The sequence below is a fragment of the Pyrgilauda ruficollis genome, unplaced genomic scaffold (genome assembly GCF_017590135.1).
Source record: "Pyrgilauda ruficollis isolate IOZ18807 unplaced genomic scaffold, ASM1759013v1 scaffold10, whole genome shotgun sequence".
In the NCBI taxonomy this organism is placed as follows: domain Eukaryota; kingdom Metazoa; phylum Chordata; class Aves; order Passeriformes; family Passeridae; genus Pyrgilauda; species Pyrgilauda ruficollis.
Window position 1 is genome coordinate 9,683,365 of NW_024508101.1, and position 17,617 is coordinate 9,700,981.

At 42.1% G+C, this 17,617-nt stretch overlaps 1 long non-coding RNA gene across 1 annotated transcript; it reads left to right on the top strand.

The window, feature by feature from the left end:
* The first annotated feature begins 863 nt into the window (after positions 1–863).
* On the top strand, positions 864–3,619 carry LOC121350091. Its single transcript, XR_005954633.1, has 3 exons — positions 864–1,305; positions 1,523–1,754; positions 3,388–3,619. It is a non-coding gene; the product is annotated as an uncharacterized LOC121350091 (long non-coding RNA).
* Positions 3,620–17,617: the final 13,998 nt, after the last annotated feature.

The following is a 17,617-nucleotide window of genomic DNA, read 5'->3' on the forward strand; positions in this document are numbered from 1 at the left end:
AGTTGTTTAGATACAACTGGGAGGGGGCTGAGCTGGAATAAAACAGTGTGGAAAAAAGCTGAGATGCGAACATCTCAAGACAGAATTACTACTAAAGCTTTCTTGGCCTTAAACCATGGCCAAGGTTTCTTATCTTGGACCACAATCAGGAGATCACCATAATTTTCCAGTAAACAGCCAATTCATTTCACAATTTATACATTGTTACACTACACATCCCCCATGTAGCAGAGAATCAGCTCTACAGTCTCCTTTCAGGCCTTAAAAGGATTCTTAGGCTTCAGTTTTCATTTTTAAATGAATACAGGCATTCAACTGAGCTCTAAGCTATTAAAGCAAGACATCACTGATAAACTAAATAATTTCACAATAGTTCACTTAATTGTCCAATTCACCTATGCCTTTAGACCAATGTTTTGGGATTCCAAATAATACAAATAATAACAAAAATAACAGCAGCACATTCCATCTTACTGAAAGAAACAGTGATATTCCAAAACACAGCACGTGATACATTATCACTGGCTGTGCAGGAGTGTGGGTGGGAAGCAGGAGGCTGCAAGAAGAGACAGATAAAGCAGCTCCTACACGCGACTTTTTCCTCTGTACTATTTGCCTTTTGCTGAAGAAGCGCAGCAAATATATTAACACATGCATGAAAAATGAGCTGAGGTAATTCCATCTATGAGCATGTGATCGGTCCTGCTGCCACAAATGTTTTCCCTCTAGGTCCATCTCTGAATCTCACACAGACTGACTCACTCTGCGGCCGCACACGTCACTACTACCCGGCAGCGTCAGGCTGTCATTTGTTTCCTTTTGGAACGGGATGTTCTATAATAGCTCCAACTCCCACTCCATAGTTTATGAAATTGCAGTTCTTTCACATACTCCTTTGTTCCTGAGCAGCCAGGAGTTTTCAGTTTGTTTCTAAGGTGCTAAAAGAGGATCGGAGTGGCCTGAGCTCAGGGGTGCCTCACTCAAAGCTCTAACAGGATGTGTCTTTTAATAGAATGAAGGTGTGATGGTTCTCAGTGCACTGTAGAGCTTGTTCTTCAGGAAGACAAAGGAAGCACAGTGCAGAACTGTTGCTTCTGGGGTTTCTCCCACATCCAGGGAGACACTGTCATGGACATGGAAGCTGAAGCTCTGGACATGCTGATGAAGCCATGAAAGCAGAACCAGCTCTGCTTCAGAGGTTCTTGCTATGATGCTCAAATATGCAACACTTGTTTTTCAGCACTGATTAGTTTGACCCTCTGCTCTACAAATCCTAATCTACATCTGTGTCTTATTCTGGAACAGGTAAGTATTTCTGAAGTGAATCCCTGACTGACTGTGCTTCACTTCATACCAGACAGTTTCAGAGCTCAGCCTATAGGAGTAAACTCCGACTAGCGTGAGGTTAAAACCCCCAAGCATCAATAGCAGAGACATGGAGTTGTTAACTCCAACTGGTTTGTTGTGCTGGCTTGGTGCTCCTGTCATACCAAACTACCACTGCTTGCTACCTGTCTTTCAGAGCCCAAAGTCCTGGAGCTGTTGATCTCAGCACACAATTGCAAAAGGAGGAATGTGATGTGCTTCTAGACATGCAGCAGAAGAGAGGAAGCTGCAGTCCCCAAGGTTCCCTGCTCACTTAAAGACCATGTTCACCAGGATACACCTGCTGAGTTTCCTGCTGTGAACATCTGACAGGCAGCTGATACCAAAGGGCAGAACCAAGAGAGCCAAAGAATGAAAGGGTGCAAAAGGTGTTGACATTTTCCTGCTTACTTTTGGGATGCTGCTATGATTCAGTGCAGGTTAAAATGGCTTTGTCCTCACACTGGGTGCACAGCAAAATGGATGCATTGCTATGTGGAATCCAGTGTTCCCTGCTCCAAGTGCTGCTCCCCTGTTTAACAAAGAGCTTTAACCAAATGGGGAGCTGACATTACTTCCTAAGGGTGCAGACATTCCTAACAAGGAGGTCAATGACAACTTCAAGCATAGCAAAAAGAGTATTCCTATCATTCTTCAGAACAATGTTATCACCTGTCACTGGGAATACAATAAGAATCTTAAAGTTGACTTGGAGACGATTTGGAAAAGCAAAACTTATCATTTGCAAATTGTACATAACATTTCTCTGAGACACAAAAAGTTCCTGAGGCTCCTGCCTGCAAGAGGGTGCCATAAGCATCCCTGCAGATATTTATTCTGACCTCCTGGACCTTTGTCCGAGGTTCATTCACTGGGTTTAAATAAATAAGCATTAACAAACGCAAGGGCACTGTCCTGCATTGAGCCAAGATCTTAAGCAAAGAGGCTTAAGTCACATTTATATTTCCTTTGACCTAGAGACAGAGCACAGCTCAGTATATCCCAGTTATGGAGCAAAAAGACCTCTATGGCTGTACAACCTTGCGTTCAGGTGCCTGAGAAACCTTTAGAAACTGCTGTAAAGGCAGATCACCACAGGCTGGCATTCCCTGCTCGCTGCAGACACTTTCACATGCAGCACTGGCTGGGCAGAGCAGCCAGAGCCCCAGCCCTGACTTACGTGCATGACAGCCTCAGGAATCCTCCTGGTGCTGCCTCGCCAGCCTTGGGTAATGCTGCACTGCAGGAATACAGTGCCCAGGCTCTCAGAGCCAGCCCTTGAGCTTTGGTAGCTGCCAGGACAAAAGACAATCTCTAAATGTAAGTCAATATAATCTCACAGACATCACCTATAACTTTACCTGGGCTTACCTGGGTCGCTGTGGAGGGCAGGGCACTGTTTCCCTTGACATTCACAACGAACGCGTGCACCAGAGAATACGAGGCTCCTCGTACACAGCGTATTGTTCTGGATTTCGTATTTCTTCAGGGTTGTCTTGGCAACGAAGAGGGTTTGCCGCTAGAGGTGTGTGAAACACTGGGTAACAAAAAACATCACAACTCCCACTTGTTTCATTCCATCACCCTTTTATACCTGACTCTTTTTCAACCTGGACCGCTCTCAGTGTGCTGTGTGTCAGGAGGGGCAGCACAAATCAGCGCAGACTCCTCTGCCTCCCCCTTTCCCCCAACACAATGATTTTGAAAATGACAAAAAATTACATTTTTCATTGAAAAATGATGTCTATCCAGATACCCTTACATGCCCTGTTCCCGTTCTCCCTTCAACTACCTTCTTAGGGAGTAGTTCCCTGGCAGGCAATGGAACTGACAGCTCCAGAATGGATGAATCTATTTAAGCAAAATCAGGATGGGGTTTTTTTTTTTTTCATTTGTTTGCTTGTTTTAATTAATGATATTTTTTGTGATGTCAGTGAAGTCAATGGGGTGACTGTGGACTGATTTCAATATGACCAGGTCTGCCAATTTGCCCTAAACAAAAGGAGCCTTTCCTTTTTACAGAGAGGAGATGCTGGACAGAGAATGCTACACCTTGTCAGCAAACTAATGGAAATGCCCCACTTGCCCTTCTGACTCAGCTCCTTCCATGGACAACAGACCTTTATTTACTGTGGATGAGGTCCTGGAAGTATTCTGAAAAGTTTTTAAAGCATCTGTGGATGCACACAGATGCATCAACATCACCTTGCTCATTCATGTAATTTGACTTTGTTTTTACTTACTGAAGGCATTAAAAAATTAACCCAAACAGCTGTTCAGATGCCTCTATTTTTTTATGCAGCAAAGAGAAAAAAAAGTGTGAACAGCTGTGTCAGTGGAACACATCCAGGTGGCATCCCTAAGGCAAAGTTTCTACAAAACCAGTAAGATAATGTTTTTATTATCTTAGTTATTTTATTTCTTTTTTTTATTACGTTGCTCTTGTAGATTCTTAAAGAGGTATTAGCTACTTATTTCTTCACCCTTGTCCCTCAGTGTTTGAGCTGTGCTATAGCTCAACACAGATGTTGCAGTGATTCAGCCATCAAAGGGGAAAATCACCCTTTCAGCGGAATCCTTCTGAATCTGTTCTGGGGTCTTAAATGGGATGTAAGTCTGGGTAAGGAGCAATTTTACATATCTGGCCTTTCTACGGGGAAAAACTCAAGATGTGGCACCAAAAATTGCCTAAGGAACACTCAAGAGCAGAGGGAATTTGTTTTCCACGTTGTATAACTAAGTCAGCTGAGATGTAGTTTTGTTGCAGTTCCTTGACAAGGTAGCTGGGTCATCCTCAAGGAGAGGCTAAGACTCACAATTACACAAGAGTCTGAAAGAGCAGCTGTTTGGGACTCCAACATGTGTAGCATTGGGGATTTGGAAATCTCTGGTCAAATTCTCAGCTGGGTGGTGCTGAAATCTGTATCAGGTTCACTGACAAAGACTCATGAAGAAAATCCCTTACTGAAGTTCTGAATTCCTCAGCTGGAATCCCAGACGTCTCCCATTCTGCATGGAGTAAATTTTAGCTTTCTAAACTCTGGTACCCTTTCCATGCATTTACTATCATGTCTCATCCATGAGAGGCTTCCAGACACCAGCTCCAAGCTCTGCATTTCATGGTACCACACTCCCTATGTGCCCTAGGCCATCACACCATAGTCCAAATCCTACACCCTGCCCAGTCATCCAGGGCTCATCTGTTTGGTGCCTTCCATATAGACCCTAATAAGGGTGTGATTCTGTTGCTATAAGGCAGCTTGCTGAATTATGGATGTGTTATCCATAAACTGATGGTTGGTATTTTCTGCCCTGACATCAGTCCTTGGATTATCAACTCTGCAGAACAAAGTGAAAACACTGAAGTGTCTGAAAATTGCCAGCCACATCACAGGTGTTACAGGAAATGATATTCATAATAACAAATAATAATAGCAAGGACAACTGTAGTGATTAAGCAATTTGTTGCTGTTATTATTCTTTCTCTTATTCCCACAATATTTGGCAAATATGGGCTCTCCTCTCCAGAGAGCTCTTGAGACTGAAGAAGTGTTTTCAGGAGACACAGAATGCAAAGAAAAGTGTTGCTTTTCAGCTTATAGCATAATGATAGTAGATAGCTAAATGCCTGAAATCTGTTTCTATACTGCTAAGAGTTTTGTTTGGTTTTTTTTTAATTTTATTTTTAATTAGCTTGAGAAACAAATTATGTAAAAATATCTGTACAGTCCTGAGAAGGACTGTCTTCCAGGGGAAAGCTCAGCAGAATCATCCCTGAGTCTAAAGGAAAATTTCATTCTCCTCGAAATCATTCCCTTTTGGTACATTCTCTTCATATTTAGTAGGTGGATGCAATACCCTCTATATGTACTAAGCTTGTGTTATTACAGTTTGAGCACAATATATGTTTATTTGGAGTCTAACAAGATCATCAATCAGGAAATACCACTGCACTTCATATTATGTATTTATTTATGGTGTTAGGATGAAATTTACCTGGGTCCAGAGAACAAAATTAGGCTGTTACAGCCCTTGGTTTCATATAAGTTATTTTCCTCTCAATGCCTATGCCCTGTGGACACAAATTTATTTTTCCAATACTGGATGAAAAATCTCCCATTCTTTCATTGCCTCCAGGTAATGATGTCTATACCTTTCCTTCTGCTTCCAATTTTGTGTCCATTACTTGAATGCTTGAAAACATGAAATACAATACCATAAGTCACAGAGCAAGAAAATCTGCAGTGTGTAGGGAATATTTATCTTCTTTTTCAATACTTTTGTAATTAAAGAAATTCTAGTCAATCATTTGATATCTTCATTGACATTATCATACTCCTGATCTTAAACTTCCAGTTAAATTTTAGGTGCTGGTTAGCTGTTAGAAAGAAGGAGTATTTTGCAGACAGGTTATGGGATGCAGATTTGGAAAATCTCAGTTCTTCTCTGAAGTATGTCACACACTGAGCAATGAAAGATGACTTTAAATGGAACGTGTACTAATAAATGTAAATATGAAAGTGGAAAATTACATCACAGAATATGAGAGCTCAATATATGTTAATCATAACAGTCATTATCTTAAATAATATGAAAAATATCAGTGAAAAACATTGAGAGACCTTTGTTAAGTCCAAGTGTGTTCTGATTGCTGTATTTGACACTCTGCAAGAACCTAAGTCTCAGAGACTTGGAATCTCCATGAGATTAGAAAGTATTTGCATACAAAATGCAGGAGAGAAGTTAAATGAACAAATGTCAAGTTTATCTCAAATAGAAGTGTTATAAAATCATTAAGCATGTAAAAGTTGATTCAGTTAATTGGCTAAGGCCCAGTAAAGATTTCACAACACTATCAGCAGGGTGTTGAAATACTTAATAAAAAACCAAAAAAAACCCCAACAAACCAACAACCCAGCAACCAACAGCATGATTTCAGAGAAGCACTGCCATTTAAGAAACACTCTCTTCAGTATTAGATAAGAAACTGTTTATCAGCATGTGTGTATGTTCTTCCTGGAATCAAGGTCCATGCAATTTATTTCACATACAGCAATATTCTCTCAGTGCTTTGCAGTTTTTCCATGCTCAAGTACCAGGAAAAGTGGAAGTAAGAGACATATACCGTTACAAAGAAGTATATCGCATTTATATTTACTTAGTGATTTGTGCTAAGATAGGCATGCAATCACAGTGTAATGAGTTAACCAACAGGAGCTTCTGGCACTTCTTGTGCAGAGAGGAAAAAAAAATCTCATAGGAACATGGATGGATAGGAATGTGTCAAAGCAGGGACACAAGGAAAGGTAGCTCATGCAGCTACTGATACAAAAAACAATTTGAACATTGTGAAATAAGATAAATAAAATTGAGTTGTAACCTATGTAAAGCAAATGAAAGATGTGCTCTGAACATCCAGTAAAACTCCAGTGTAGTTGTACTGATCCTGCAGCAACCTTTGAAACAGAACGTTTCTGAGTTTCTGCTCCCTTTTCTTAGGAATAGTCTGGCCATCTAGGAAATATTTCACTCTACCTTCCAGCACACACAGAAGTTTGAAAACAATGCAAATGTAAATAGTTCCTGATGCCAAACACTTCAGTTGCCAAGAAGAAATGATGCATTTTGTACCAGGGTTATATTATGACCAAGATTAATTTTTGGATTGTCTCCGGCTATTCTTTAACAAAAACACCTCTTGATGAAACACAACTTGTAACTCATGGGTTTTGTGTATTCAGGGGAACTTTTCCCAACAGCTGATTTACAGTGTTCATACGGAACAAGCTGTACTGTGACTTGCTTTTAATCCAGCTGCCAGATATTCCAGAGGTAACATCGTGGGAGAGGGGACCAGGTTTTTGAAGATGAGCCTACTCAGTGGTAAAGATCTTATGGAAAACCAGAACAAAACCAATCAATGAATATACCCTAAATTCTCTTAACAAAAGGGAAATTACTCAACGTTATGATATAAGCAACTATTATCCAGTAAGAATTGAGGCCATGTCTCAAGTAATATTTCACAGCACGAGTTACACGATCAGGTCGCTTGGTGCAACTGCACTGATTGACTGGTCACACATGTGCTTGCAATGTCTTTAACCAGGTCTGCTCTCTTGCTTTGTAAAAGAAGTCAACTTCCATAAAAAAGAAACTTTATATATCTTTATATAAGGTTACATATCACTTATATAAGGTTATATATCACTTTATATATCTACATTTGTATATGCAGATTCATCAGTGTTCAAAAACAACTACTATAAATTCAAAGATGAATTCTGGAATCAAATCAGGTATCATCAAAATACAAACCTAAGAAAAAATAGAAGGGAATAAAAGAAATGAAGGGAGAACTCACAAATAGTAGAGAAATAGTGAGAAAAATATTGGGAATGAGACTATTATCAGATGGAACTTTCTTTGCATCCAATTTTACTTTTGGGAATAACATGTGACCAAAATTTGCTTATGGCTGTCATATCAGAAGAATCATTTGAGTTTTGTAGATTCCTACCATGCCAAAACCTTTTGATTAGAAATTTCCCTGAGTAATGTGGCAGCCTCTCCTTCCAGCAGCCAAACAATATTTGTCTGAGTCGAATGCAGTTTACAAGGCTTAAGTCATTAAGCATGACTGAGCTGACCAATCACACCACATGAACACAGACTCATCACCCCTAAGTCATGTCAAAAAAATAACCACATCAAGTAAACCAAAACCTCAGAATCTGGAGCAGTGGAAGGACTGAAAAACTTCAGTTTCTACACAAGAAATTTGCAAAAAGAAGAAACACTACACTTGACAAGGAAATTCTTTTGCTGAAAGTTGCATGCTCAGCTATATGATTACATTGCTGATGTCCCCCATTCTTCTTTTTCCTCCCATGTTCCTCTCTAGGAAATATTTCCAGAACTTGCTGGTTCAGTTACCCGTTTCAGAGCTGTGGCATTCAGTAGTTCCAGGAACAAAGCTGCATTATTATAAACACTTCAGCTACAACATTTCTAAGGAAATTAGACTGTCTATCATAATCTCCTGCTGACTCTCACCTGACAATTTAAAATTTTCTGGTGTGGCAGTAGACTCTGAGGACAAAACACTAATTTTTTTAATTTAATTAAAAGCAAAAGAAGAAATTCAGGATAAAAATTTCAAAGCCTGGAAAGGTGAGTCAGAAAACAGCAAGATGAGAAAGGATGAAAACCAACACCACACTGATGACTCTGGAAAATTCCATGTCAAAGTACATCATGGTACATCACAAAGTACACATTTTGTTTTGGTACAACAAGATGATAAACTTGGACTTCAGAGGCCAGAGGCTTTTTTTTTAAAAAGTGTTTTTAACCTTTCTTACAACCTTGTACTTGAATAACAACCCATTCCTGAATTTACAGTCATGAATATTCTCCACACTCACACGTAAAGTTACACTGGCTTCCAGCAGATTATGTTTTGGAGTACAGACATCAGCCCTGAACATTATCTTCTGGCCTTCAAGCTTGTCACACAACATTTAGTATGTAGATAATAGCTACTATCTAGAAATGAGCTGTCTTGACGTGACCAAGGTATTTCCCCACTGCAGAAGCTCATGCCATGAATCAGCAGCAGCATGAGAGATGCTCTGTCACTCTCTGGTACTCATTGCTGCTTTACAGAATGACACAATATCAAAGATAATAGCCAGCCTCTGGAGCAAACAAATCACAGACTAATGAATACAGAACATTAAAGCCCAAAGTAATTTTCCCTGTCCCCCCCTAGAGAACTATAACCAACACTATAGAAAAGTCTCAATGAAATCTTGCTGAATTCTGTGTGGAGCCCTGTTGAAAGCCAAGAGTGATGTAAGGTTTGCTTGGAGTTTGAACTGAACCCTTTGCATTGTTCTGAGAGCTTACCATTAAAAGAAGAATAAATGTTAGCAATAAAAAGGTCAAGAAAATGAACATCTGACAGCATCTAAAGATCTGCAAGGGACCTCATAAATATATAGCAAACATCCTCCCTGATGGATTCCCCAGAAGAGAAGAATTCTACATCACCCACTATGCACATTTTTTACAATCTGTTTATTTCTGTCTGGATACAAAGGACTGAAGCAGAGTGTTTAACATATGAGTTGTAAAATTCAAAGTTTAAAGCTTAAGAAAACAACCAAGATTAGAGCTGTTCAACAAAACTCAAATCATATCTCCCTTCACAAAACATCTTTTTATTCTTACAATTTGTCAATAAACCAACAAATAAGACTCTCAGCTATCAATACTGTTAGGTGCCATGGCTTTAGGTACATAAAAATAAATTAAACAGCATGGGCTTGAATTATACCAACACCACAGGCAACTGCTGTGGGTTTTCCCACACGATGCATTGGTGAGGGCTTAGGGTATTTGCTGTCATTTCATTCTCTGGTGCCCTAAATTTTGAAGAATCCAGTAAGGTCTGGAAATTTTGGTTGGGACATGTCCCTTCTACATGGGCCATGTGTGACCAAGAGCAACTTCTCATGAAGAACTTAGCAGAAACTTGAGCATGCCCTGCCAAAAAACCCCTGGGAAGCAGGGTTTGTTGGCACATCCCTGCCTTCAAGCAAGCAGGAGCACAGGTGAATCTTGGGGTTATTCAGCTCCAGGCAAAAATGGTCTCTTCTAAGACTTTGAAAGCAAAATTACAGAGGATACAAGTGGTAGACACAAAAGGGGAAGACAGAGAAACATGTACCAAAGAACACACACAGACAGAATGGGAAGAGTGTCCTGCCAGAACGGCATTTACACATGTAGGATACAGGTGTACAGGATTCTGTTTCTCCTCGTGGCATTCAGCCCTGGGTGGTTAAACAGTTGATGCTCTAGGCTGTAGTGGCCCATCCTTTTTCCAGCTGGTCAGATACCAGCTGAGGGACCTCTGTAAGCACCACATAGCTTTGGCAGCAAGGACTTGCAAGTCAAGTTACACACAAATGCTTGAGGTAGCCTTTAGCTGCTGAAAATTCTACTGCCCTGTCCTCTACCCCTTGTCATCTCTTAGATCACAGCAGAAAAGGAAATGGGCAAAACACAGCTACCTGGTCATGAACTAACTCTTGAGGTCCATCGTGTTGAGTTTGTGTTCTGGAGCTGAAGTGAGAATATTTGACAAAAGAAAAAAAGAACACTTCTAAGAGAAACCACATAAAACAGCTAGAGAAAAAGAAGTGACAACAAACAAGCTCTGCAGTCAAGAAAAGGGTAAATCTTGGCTCTACTGAAGTCATTGGGATGTTTGCCAGAAAGCTGTAGACAGTGTGTTTTATCCAGGACTTTTAATTAGTTATTAAATTATTCAATGGCAAGTTGGCTGGTTTTTGCTTAATAAAACATTAAAAAAAAAAAAAAAAAAAAAAAAAAAAAAAAATCATAGAATAGCTCCAGCATGCCTCTCCCTGCCCTGCCTACCCCTTGGGAGGTTCAGATCATGCACAGCTTTTTTTTATGGGAGACTTGACAGGTATTTCATTGAACCCTAGTTGAAATCAGTAGGTTCCCATGCCCTGCCTCCTTCCCAAGTTTGGGGATGAAGATAGGAAACACCTGCTAATGACACCAGAGACACAGCAAACATCAAAGTCATGTGTCAGCAGAAAGGACCCTGGAAACCTGGCCCCTGCAGTACTGACACAGCCTGTCTGGTGGGGGACAGTGCACATGAAGAAATAGGATGCTGCGTTCATTTAACTGACGTACATTTGAAAGGATTTGAATTATTCTTGAATGACATACCCACAAATAAATACAGCAGCTCACTGCCTTCAGGCTTTAGCCACTTGGTGAAGAGCCCCACAACCTGAGCGGTCTATTCCCACCGCACGCTTCTGGTCTGCCTCATTTTTCTGCTTCCCTCAATCTCCTTCTGCCTTTCCCCCCACAAAGTACACCGGTTTCTATGGGAACAAAACACATCATCGGCATGGACAGAGCTGGGTGACGTCCCCACGTGCAGACCCAAAGCAGGGCTGAAATCAGCGCTGTGCACTTTCTGCCACAAGCCGGGGAAGGCGAAGGGCGCTGGCCCCACACGTGTGCGCACACGTGCAAGCGCGCTGTCCCCTTGTCACACGAGGCACACACATGCACAGCCACCGGCTCCCCGGGACAGCAGAAGGCTCGGCAGAACTCGTTCCATCCCATTCTGCTTTAATATAGCTGAAAATTGCTTTGACAGCTGAATAGCTTCTTTGTTTATAACTCGTTCTTAGCTGACTCTGCTGCATTATGGAGCTTTGTAAAGAGATTACTTTGTCAAAAAATGAACATATATGGTCTAGGCATGAACAATTTAGTGTGATGAACTGCATTCATTTTATGTGATGTGCAATCTGCACATCTGCCGTCTGTACTGCTTATGTCTTTCTCCGTGGGTTTCATTTTCTGATCTCAAGTGTTTTATGAATTTTCCTGGGGTCTTTGGGATTATCTGTTATCTCCTTTACCCTCTCCTGGACAGATGCAGAGAATTTACATTGTGTCAAATCTCAATACAATTTGTATTACACTAAATGTACAAAATCGAGATTTTGGCTGCGAAGAACAGATCATCATTGATATCCACCTGCAAATATCTTATTCCTGCCCTGAATTGCTGGAGGTTTTTGTATTTGAATTAGGATTTCAACACAGTAGAATGCCAGCTTAGCAACTGGGCCTTCTACATGGAACAGATACAGCTTCTTACCACGTCCCTTCATCCCCAGTGCTAAAACCCTAAGTAGACAGATCTATATTCACATGACTTCAGCTGCACCTGAACCAGTCCATTGTCTTTACAGAGCATTATCTATAAAATATTAAAGGAAATGTAACCTGTACTGCACTGCAGGCACTTATCAGGGCCTTGCACAGTGCCCTGGATGAGCTTTGCAGGCACTGAAGGTGTTGCTTTTAGCTGTGCTTGAGTTGACTGCACTGATCATCTCTGATCACCAGTTTTTACTCCTAGCTATGGTTTGCTTAGAAATTATATTACTGCAGATTGACTTTGTGCCCTGCCTGGAGGCACAGCAGAGACTCAGGGCATTTTTTAATGGTTTCTTCTGTCTTATTCCCCTCTCCCTCACTCAGTTTTTTAAACAAGCAGCATTCATTCTGATGGGTAAATGATATGATCTAATATAAAAATGACTGAGAACATTAATTGTCCTAACAGTAAAATTCCTATCAGCTTTTTAGTAGGCATTACATTAATCTTTCCTGGACTGGAGACTGAGCACTTTTCTTGTAGACATCACTGGAGGTTTTTCTTGTGCAGACACAGAGCTGGGCTTTGCAGCATCTTGCATTTCAAGGGGTTTAGCTCAGCCTGTGAACTGTCAAAACTCCAGTTTACACTATGCCCTGCATTTTGCGCTCAGTGGTATTTTGCCACTTCCGAACACACCAACCTTCTCTATAAGCAGAAGGGAAGTTGGTCAGACAGACAAATCCCTCCTTATCTCTTACTCATAACCCTGATCCACCCCAGATGATTTAAAGAGCTTCGCACATATTAACCTTTCAAATAAAAAAGAAAAGAAAAAGGCTTCACTGCAAACCACTGTTTGAAAACAGAAACTGCAGAAAGATTCCTCACAACCTTACTTGCTCCCACTCATACTCCAAATGGGCACATATTTCACAAGAGATGGCACACTACATGCTGATTTGTTGAAAAAAAAATATATATTTGAAATCCGACATCTCTGTGGAAGTCCTGGTATTAGAAACTAGTGCCTTGACTCAATTCCTTAACTTTCACACCTATGGCAAACGATGGACTGGTGTCACTGACAAAAAAAAAAAAAAAAAAACAAAAAAAACAAAAAAACCAAAACCTCTGACCCTGCAATATTGAGGTAAATAATGAAAGGCTGCACAGCTGGTTTAGAAAAATTATACTGGGAATTTTCAGATTTAGCAAGAAGTCATGTGGTCTTCAGAGTCAGTAAATTTCCACCGACAGTTTCTGTTCTTCACCCCCCCTTGTGGCAAACATGGCTGAGCCACCAAACATGTCTCAATCGGTCTGTAACCTGCTCCTCCACAGGAGCACTTGGAAAATCCCAGCCCAGCAGACACCAGCTGTACTGGGGTATGGTCGGTGCCAGTAAAGGCAGCAGGGATTTGCACCCCTCACTGCTTGTGTGCATTGGTCAGAGAGGCTGAAACACATCAAAAGCTTTGTGCAAAAAGAGACCACGAGGGAGAAGAAAGGAGAGTCATGGTTTGCAAAGGAGAAGTAAATAATTTCCAAGGTCAGGGACCCAAGATACAGAGAAAAAATGAGAAGTAGAGAGGGGAAGGAAGGCATGTCATCACCTCACAGCATGATGTGTCTGGAGTAAATACAGCTTTGCATGTGCTCAGTGTGCCTTGCCCTTTCCTTCAAGAGCTCTGTATTGTTCAAATGTGGATTTCCACATTCCTATATCTTCTCATTTCGGTGCTGCTGGCACCTAAAAATCTGAGTTTAAGTTTTCCAAAAGTAAAATCTCTGCCTCTGACTCTAGTCTTAGCTGTGCCGTGACAGTGTATGAACATGACTCTCCTTCCATAAGGTCATAGTTAATAAGCTAAATATGTCCCACCTAGAGGACCTAGAGGGTCAAGGTGTCACTCCACGTCCTATAAGTAAACCTGAGAGCTTATTAAAGGCTACTTTCCCTAGAAAGGACCTTAAATTTTGGGCCATGACAATGATTCAGGGCATAACTCCTTTGACTAAAGACACATAACCAATTTTCTGTTCGGGGCTGTGCCAGGGAATACACATCAGACAGTGGACTCCAGGCTCCTGCCACTTTGGCTCCCCCCTGGCTCACAATGCCTCAGATGTTTGACTTGCATCCAGCTCCTCATGGACATGAGAATACATTTACCCAGAAATGAGATCTTGTATGCTCTGGTTTCTGGAAATGTAACTGAAAACACAAGGATTGATGCTATTAGCAGATGGAGACTTTTCCTCTTCAGAGGGCTTTCAGCCTGTTGTAGTTATTGGAAAAATGGTCATGGTGGGAGCAGTGCCACAGGCCCAGCTCTCAGTGCCCATTAGAGGTAAAGATGCTGGGCATGAGCAAATAATTAGGATTAGTAGGGTTAGACCTCAATAGATCAAAGCATTTAAGACTGTATCTGCAGAGTTGAATAACTGAAGGAAGTCCAAGGCTATTTCAAATGTATTTTTACTATCATTGACAAATTTTCCACAAGTACTGGCAACCTTTCTCTGGATCTCATCAAAATAATTCCTAAAAGACATTTTGAAAATCCAAACCCAGAAAGAATCACCCCGAAGAAGATTTGAAGGGATTTCCTTTAAAGAGAAGGGATAGGTACAGGAATTTCCTCATTCTCTTGTCTCAGACAGACAGTGGGATTTTGCACAGCCACAACAGCCTGGCTCAGCCATCCACAGGATGTTTCAAGTTCTCCCTCAGCAGGGCATAAGGACACCTGAAAGAGTAGTGATAGGGAAGGAATTGCACAGCCACTGCCCCAGCTTGAATATTATGAGGCTCTTCCAGACCAGCTCTGTAAACAGGAATTGCCTTTGGACCCTTAAAAACCACGCACCATATCATTCTGGAATGGCGTTAATCTCCTGGTCGTGGAGGTCAAAGCAAGAGTTCTATTATAAGCTCTGTGAAACACATCTCCTTCCCAGCCACTCATTTGCAGGGAACAAAATCCAGTCAGCCAAAATGATCCATGTGTAACAGGACACCAGAGCAGGCATTTGAGGCAACGTGGGCGAGGCATTTTGGAGCTGTGAGACCTCCGAGCTGGTGCCGAGCCCTTGGTGAGGCAATACTGGCTCAGAGCCACAGTCAAGGAAGCAGAAGAGACAGTTTTCTCTTTGCTTCCTTGCAGAGAACAATGGTGTGTTCACAGACAATACCAGCTGGAGCGGCCACGGCCGCACCTCTCACCCAAGGTCCAGCAGGGCCTTCCATGGTGCTCCCCAGCATCAGCTGTGTTTCCTGCCTGCCCCTGCTGTGCTTCCATCTTGCCCAGACACAGGGATATAGCATATATCCTTTCCTCTGCATAGTCCTGGTTAATTTATCTCAATAGCACTAAAAACAGCTGAAGCCCAGGAAAGACTGGACCTTGTGGTTACAAATGACAAAGCCCCAGCCTTAGAGTCACGTTGGCTGAGCAATGATTGACATGTGCCAGAGCATGGACCAGAGCACCCTGATCCCCAGGGTGTGGTAAGCTGGAGGTAAGCTGAGGACCCTCCACATCTCTTTCTTTAACACATTTTCTTTGTATTTTCCTCGGGGTCCAAAATGCACATTGGATTTGCTGATAAACTTATCAGTAGCAGAGTGAAACATCCGTTTCATTTGTGCTGTTTACACAGAGGCTTTTTCTCCAGTTGGTAAGTTGGGATCAAGTGAACAGGGTGACCCTGTGTTGTCTTCCATTCCTCACGAACGCTGTTCCCAGCAGTGTGTGCCACATGTCAGAAGATGGGAAGAGACTCTGCATCAGGGACCAGCCCTCCCCCACTCTGATGCTGGAATCTTTACTTCTACACTGGAGGTGGTCTATCCCCACACATCATTCCCGGCCCCAACCCAACCCCTAGAGATGAGGAAAGGCTGTGGCACAGTATGTGGACGCCGATTACATCTCCAAACAGGAGGAGCACACAGTCGGTGGGATCCGCCTGCTTTCCAACCCCTTTGTGCTCAGGGGCAGAAATACAAATAAGCCTCAATGTCTTTTTCCTGCTTATATGAACCAAGATCCGTTTTTCAATAGCAGGCCCTGTCAGATAAGTATTCCCTATTCTCAGTAGTTATTTTTGGGAGAGAAAGCCTTTTGCTGGCTCCCATGACACTCCCCTTCAGCACTTGGGAGGTGCAAGGGGATGGCAGGTAGATCTGGGATTCAGGGATGCTCCTACACCCACTGGAAGCTGGTGTTGCCATGCCAACCCTGTAGCCTGTGCACAGCTAGCCCAGGGCACTGCAGGCTGCTAGAGTGTCTGTGTTTCTGCACTTAGAACAGACTTGGGACCTTCCAGGGGAAGATTTGTTTGAACCTTTGATTGCAGGATGGATGACAATGTCCCACTGAATTTTCAGCTCACCAGCCCATCTCCCCACTTAGTCTTGTCTCAAAGAGAATAGCATCACAAACTTTATGAGGGAGTTTCCCCCCCCCCTAAATAAATTACATCACACTACCATTGCTAATATCCCTTGTTGTTTCAGAAAGACCACAGAGAGAGAAGTGGGCAGGAATGGCAACAATCCTCCCAACAAGCCCAGGCACCCCTGGCAGAGCCGCACCCATCCTTCACCCACTCAGCATGTCAGGTCATGTGCTGCCTGAGACAGCGTCCAGAACCCATCTGAAGCACTCACAGCACGTGATCAATTACCTTTCCTCTGCTTAGACTCACCAAAAGGGACATTTTAAAAACTGTTCATTCCAAAAAGCACTAAGTGACAAAGTCAGCTCTGTGCAAGGCCAGCGGAGGTGGAGGGCACTGCAGACAGTTCATAGCAAAAAGACTCGTTTGTACTTTATTGCCTTGTTGGAGAATTCCCTGGGTAATTTCCTTGGTATTTTCTAGCTTACTTCCTTATTGCTCTCTGGGTAAACTAGGTCAAAACACTTGCCTTGTCTAAACCTTGGTTTGTCAACATATTAAACGAAGGCGATGGAACAAGTTGTTCCCTGCATTTTCTGCATGGAGTTCAACTTTACAGAAAGTCCATACAATGCCCTTCTTCTCCTTCATTAGAGCCAGGAAGGCCTTTGAAATCCCCAAACTCAGACAAGTTGAGGAGTGTTGCATATTGCTATAGGCAGTTCAAGAGGGGCTTGTGAGATGTGAACAAGTAGATTATTAAGAAAGATGTGCTCAGAGTTGCATAGCATTTTGTCCCTAAGAGAAAAAAGTGCATCACCTATAATTGTTTTTTGGGTTTTTTTTTTTGATCAGCCTGCTGGCTAAAGTAGGAATACCCTTACAAATCACAATATCTGAAGTCTCAAGAAGTATTACAGGAAGAATGAGATTCTACCACCCACTGTGCTGCATCCCAGATCTGGCTGTTCCTTCCTGAAATACTACAGTACATCCCAGCCATGTTGGCTGCCACTCTACTCACACTGTTCATTCACCTGCACTGATTTTCTCAATAAAAAGCTGAGCATTTAAAACCACAGTACCTTTGAGGGGCCTGCAGCACGTGCAGTGGGA